The following is a 6,455-nucleotide window of genomic DNA, read 5'->3' as shown; positions in this document are numbered from 1 at the left end:
ACCAAAAAATGAAATTTTCTTAAGTGAAATGACAGTACAGTCTTAGTCTAGCAACCACAACGCCAAAACCTAGTTCCCCTTATCAGAGTATCTGGGGATACCCAGCCCCAGTCAGCTGTCAAACAGTGTGGTTCCTATTCCTGAGCTTCTAGAAACAGGCTACACATGTGGTTAAATAATAGGCTTTGCTCAGCCTTGGTTTGAATGAGCCACTGGTGGGGAACTGGACTACCCCAGTATCAGGACAGAGTTTGAATCTTACTCCAGCATTTACTCTTCAGGTAGTCTTGGAAAATGACTTACCTCATTTGAGTCTGACCTTCCTCAACTATAAACTGAAGATCAGAATGAATAACTGGTAGGATGATTAGAAAGGCTAAATACTGTTCATATCCACCTCATAGTGTGATGCTTAGTTTAGGGGCAATGTTGCAATTTTCCATTATTTAGCCAATATCTTCCTCGTGGTTTTGTTAATTCTATTCTTTGACTTGTTAACACCTAGTCCCTTCCATGTTGGAAAGTATTAAAATATGGAAGATTATAATCATGCCACTCTTTGTCCCCAATCTTACATTTTGATTTTTTCCTTTTTTATTTATTTATATTTTATTTAACTTTTTACACATGTAACTCTCAGTTCCCTTTCCCTCCCCTCCTCCCCTGGCCCCCCATTCCTCCCAACCCCCCATCCCACTCCATCTCTTTTCTGCTACCCAGGGAGGGTAAAGCCTTCCATGAGAGATTTTCAGAGTCCATCATATAATCCCGGACAGGGCCTAGGCCCTCCCCTGTGTGTCCAGGCTCAGAGGGCATCCCTCCGTGTGGAATGGGCTCCCAGAGTACATTTGTATGCCAGGAATTAATACTGATCTACTCTCCAAGGTTTCATAAGCTGCTGAGGCCTCGTTTTGATTTTTAAATTCACTGTCACTCAGTCACTTTCTTCATTAGATGTTCCAGTTTATCTACAAGCATGGATGCATTAAGATGGTCCAGCTAGCATGGAATGTAAGAAATATCATCCTTTATACAAATGGAACCAGGGCTTCCAATACTACAAACTGGGTCCTTGAGATAACTTTCCTAAACTGTTAGAACACAGTGAATTTAGAGTCTTCTCAAAACTTTGGGGCTTATTTATGAGCTGAAATTTATTAACCTCCTCCACTTGATTCTAAAATTCACTCACTGTTCCCATGATGTCAGTCTTGCTTCCTCTTGATTCTGCCCTCAAATCAAGAACACACATTTGTGGCGTGTTGGTGTACAAGGTCAAACAAAGACAAGAAAATGGTTTGTGATCCAGAATCAAATGTCAAATGATTTAAGCCAACAAGGACTTAGTTAGTTCTCCACAGGGAATTCAGTCTTGGATAAAATTCAGGTTGTAATCATGTGGGATAAATGTCCATTGCTCGCTCACATGTCTGCTATCTCATTGATGATAGGCCTGGTGCTTAGGTTCCCTATTAGTAAGGAAATGTTCGCCTTCATGATTGTATCCAAATTTTTGTAGCTCATTCTCAAAATCTCAGGCACAAGAGAAGGGGAGTCACAAAGATACTGAGTGTTGGTGACAGGCATCATTACAGATGCATCATCTCTCCTTTCTTCCAGGGGACCTCAGACCTGCACTGCTCATGTTCCGTGAAGCCCGCAAAGGTAACTAACAACTATATGAGGACAGATAAACCAAAAATATTCTGCTGGAAGATCATCAGATCCTTGAGAGAAGGGCAGTAAAAAAAGGGGGAGCCTCACTTTGCAAACCTCACCAGAACAAGTAGGAGAGGTGCATGCCCAGGGCAGAGTTCCTCTCATGCCCCTTGCTGTAACCCCTGTTGACAATAACTCCGCCACTTCCAAAATGAACACCCCACCAAGAACACCTCCTCATGGTTAGGCAGAGTGTCAGACTAATAGCTGGCCTCAGGAAGGTACAGATATGTTGGCTTTACGGACGCTGTAACGATACGCGACACACAATTACTGAAAATAAGGCTAAGTATTTTATATAGAAAATTACTCACAAGATACCAAACCCCGAGAAGCCCAGCAGATCTCAGCTAGCGACTGGACCGGAAGCCGAACTCCAGGAAAAGAGAGCGAGACTTCCTGTGCGCTGTCTTTTATGCCTTCCCCCGTAACGCCCCTAGCCATGCCCAAAAGTGGGCCTGGCTAGTGACGTAGTTCCCCCCTACGTACGTATACGTCTTTACGTCCAGCCGTATACGTCTTTAGTCCTGCCTAAAGTGGGTGTGGTTAGCGGTGTGGTAAACCGCCCTTTTATTACCTCATCTGTATGCGCCTCTAGTAAGTCACATGTTTAATGGCGGCATAGACTTAGTAAGTCACATGTTTAATGGCGGCATCAGACTTCCTCCTACACAGATATTTTTTCCTATGACCTTCCAGAGGAAGAAGGGAGCCAAGGGTGCAGATGAGATGCCTGAATAGAGCAAGAAGTGGGCAGCCAGTGGGAGAACTGGAGGAGCCTTTCTATGCTCAGTGCCAGTTCCGACTTCACCCCTAGATGCTCCTGCCTCACTACACTTCCTGGACCAGCATCGGGAGCAGCTGGTGGCCAGAGTGACATCCGTGGACCCTGTCTTGGACAAGCTGCTTGATCAGGTGCTGAGTGAAGAGGAGTATGAGGCAGTGCGGGCTGAAGCCACCAACCAAGACAAGATGAGGAAGCTCTTTAGCCTCAGCCGGTCCTGGACTGGGGCCTGCAAAGACCTAGTTTACCAAGCTCTGAAGGAGACCCATCCTTACCTGATCATGGACCTCCTTAAAAAGGCTCACAGGGTCTCTGTGTGATCCTGGCATGTTGGTGGCTGAGAGGTTAGCACTCTCCCTTGAGTCCTGGCTCTGCCTGACCTTCCTTTGGCCATATGTTTAAATCTATAAACCAATAAACATCTGAGTTGTCTTTCTGAGGGCCTGGTTTCCAGAGCACTTCTTGGGGGCCCAGATGTTCCCTCTTGGTCTTCCCCAGCCAGATGTTCATGTGTGGAGGACCCTAAATAAGGATAGCATAATAGAAGCCATCTTAATATTCCTACTGTATTCTTAGAGACTAACATTTAGTTAAGTTTCTATTTTTCTGTGCCTGCTTATCTTCCTGTACAGCATATTTTCAAGGCCTGCAGTCCAGGCTCTCCCACCCTTCTGCCACCTGGCCAGTACTCCAGACTCCCCCAGCTGCAGACTCGTGTCCTTGGAACATACCCTGCCAAGGAAAACTTCTGCTCCTCTGTCCTTCTGCTACCTGCGTTACTTAAGCCCTGTTAGTACTTTCAATAAACGAGACTTGATCAGAATACTGTCTTGTCTCTGTCTCTTGCGTCTCTTGTCCCCCCATTCTCACTCCCTCCCCTAGGGTCCCCGTTGATGACCCCGAGGGCCGGGGCATTCATGTGGGATAAGCATCCAGAAAACTTCCAGTGGAGCCAGCAAGTGAGTTCACAGTGAGGAAGAGATCAGAGTGTTCACCAGGATTTGCTAATTTAGTCCCCTTGAAATGAGGAAAGAAAGGGACAGTGAAGAGAGGTCATCATATAAGAGCTGCTGTAGCACTGGGGATGAGACCGGTGGTTGGAACTAAAAGAACAGAAGGAAAAAGGAAAATCTATAGACAGCCTATCTGATTCCCTGATGGGAATACCTTGTGTGTTATCAGGGATGGTGGTGAATGCCTTTAGTATCAGGACTTGGGAGGTAGAGTCAGGTGGATCTCTGTGAGTTCAAGGTCAGCCTGGTCCACAAAGTAACTTCCAGGATATCCACAACATATACACAGAGAAACCCTGTCGAAAGAAAGAAAGAGGTAGAGGGAGGAGAGAGGGATGGAGGGATGGAGGAAGGCAGAGAGAAAGGGAGAGAGGGAGGGAAGGAGTGAGGGTGGGAGGAGGGAGGGAGGCAGGCAGGCAAAGGAACTTATGTAAATTTTAAAATGGGGGGCAGACAGAAGGCTCTGTGATTAAGAGCACTTGCAGATGATTAGAGTTCTATTTCCAGCACCCACATCAGACAGATGCACTTTCAAAAACGCATGCACACACACTCACACACAGACACATTTTTTCACACAATTTTTAATTGTTATAAAACAAGGACAAAATGGGACTCTCTACTGATCACCTATCTGCCAGAGTAGGACCTGGGGCTCAAGCTGTGTGTTTGCCAAAATGATAGGCCTGCCAGTCTCATCCCCCAGGCCACCAGGCTTCCCTCTGGATCAAGCTTCTGTTATGCTCCCTGCCAGGCCCAAGGCCAGAATTGTTACCCTGGCTTCTTTGTGCCTCCCATCTTCTCCTCTGGACTCTGCAGGTGTCCTAGCTCTGCCTGTGTGAATCTCTGAATCTCTCCCCCTCTCTCTGTCTCAGAACACAGTACCTGCCCTTCACTGAGCCACAGGCAGGCAACTTCTGCACAGACTTCTCACCTTTACCCTCCAGGGTTATATTTGACAAGAGATAATTCCAAGTTTTGACCTCCCTTTATGCTATCTTGACTTCATTAGGATTTTAGAAATAAAACTAAACAAATTAAGTGTTACATGCAAAGTCAAGGTTATTAAATGTGTACAACAGATATAACACTGGGTTTATCTAAAAAATAAGAGAAAATGATAAATTATCATGTTGTAGAATATTAGTTGAATGTGTTACATTTGTTTATGCTGTGGAACATTTGTTTTAATGATGCAAAGATGTGTTGCATTCTTTTATATTGCATTTGTTTAACTCTGAAACTGTGTTATTTTGCCTGTCTAAAACACCTGATTGGTCTAATAAACAGCTGAATGGCCAATAGCAAGGCAGGAGAAAGGATAAGTGTGGCTGGAAGGAAACGAGAATAAATAATAAGAGAAGACATCTGGAAAGAAGAATCAAAGACAGAGGAGTTTTTAATCATAGCAGAGGCAGGTGGATCTCAGTGAGTTCCAGGCCAGCCTGGTCTAAAAAGTGAGTTCCAGGACAGCCAGGACTGTTACACAGAGAAACCCTGTCTCACAGAGAGAGAGAGAAAGAGAGAGAGGAGGAGGGGGAAGAAGGATTCAGGGGTCAGCTATCCAGCTACAGAGCATAAGTAGGAAATAAAGAAATAAAGAAAAGATATATAAACACAGAGAAAGGTAAAACCCCAGAGGCAAAAGGAAGACTGGATAACTTAGGTTAGGAAATGCCAGATAGAAACAAGGCAATCTAAGGCCAGGCATTTATAAGAATAACCTTCCGTGTTATTTACTTGGGAGCTGGGTGGCAGGACCCCCAGAAAGAGCCATAAGGACTAAGAGTAAAAACAACCAACAACAGTATCAATTTATACACATAAATTTAATTCTTAGCTTCTTAAAATCCATAAAAATAAAATATATTTAGGTCTACTAAATTTGATATCATCAATTATTGTCATATAAAAACAAGTTCACATCACTTTCTTCCTGGCTTTTTGGGGGAATGTAGATCACTGGGTGCTGTAGGTAACTCATGCCTCCTCACTGGTGCCCTTAGGATGCTCTGAGAAACAAGCCAGGACAGGACAGACTCGGTGTCTATCAACAAATCCACACTGACACAGTCTCCCTAACTGAGGTTCTCAACTTGACTCCTCCAGAGGACATGTCACCTGGACAGTGGCCAAGGATTTGCGGATTCAGTCAGATATGGGCACATTCACAGAAAATAGTTGAGAACAGAATGTGTCAGTATGAATTTTCCTTCCAAGAAATGTTATGACGCCTTTTCTGTGCTGGGGTCTCAAGAATCGATCTGTGCAGCCTGCATAGCTATGGTCATTTTAGTGCAAACACACTGTGGTGTCACCAAGAGACTCCTGACTCTGCAGCAAGGGTCAGATCTTTAATAAGTCCAAAGGAACAGTAAGTGTTTACAAATGGAGATTTTACAGTCCACTTTCATCCACCACAAGCCACTGGTTTGGGAGAAATACAATTTACACAATGAAAACAAAGGAGTTTTTGACAAGTTTACACCTTTCATGTTAATGATAATTAAACACAATTAAAACACAGTAAAACTTCTAAAAACTGAACTGTAAGATGATTAAGGGTTTGTCATTTTTAAATGTTGTAAAGTCAGTCTCTTACATATGGGAAACTTATTTGACATTAGATTGCAAAATGCAAACTATTTACTTAAGTGGCTGTCTGTTGGGGGAACAGTTTTTTTCTATAAATACCCATTGATGAGCACTGTTTTGTGTCAGGTTACCAACTATGGCTTAGCTCTCAGTAAAACATGTTTATCAGTGTGACCTGACACCAGTAGTCACCACAGGGATCTGAGGGAACCTCCTTTGTTAGTGGGTGGTGGTGGAGGTGGCTGTACTTTCTTGCCTGGCTCTTCCTTACATCACAGAATTTTTTTATTTAACATTTTGTGTCTTCGCGAAGAAACATTACAAAATTAAAAACCATAATCTTT

This window comes from Mesocricetus auratus, unplaced genomic scaffold, assembly GCF_017639785.1.
Source record: "Mesocricetus auratus isolate SY011 unplaced genomic scaffold, BCM_Maur_2.0 Super-Scaffold_100007, whole genome shotgun sequence".
In the NCBI taxonomy this organism is placed as follows: domain Eukaryota; kingdom Metazoa; phylum Chordata; class Mammalia; order Rodentia; family Cricetidae; genus Mesocricetus; species Mesocricetus auratus.
The sequence above is the reverse complement of the archived record's forward strand: the minus strand, read 5'-3'. Positions refer to the sequence as shown.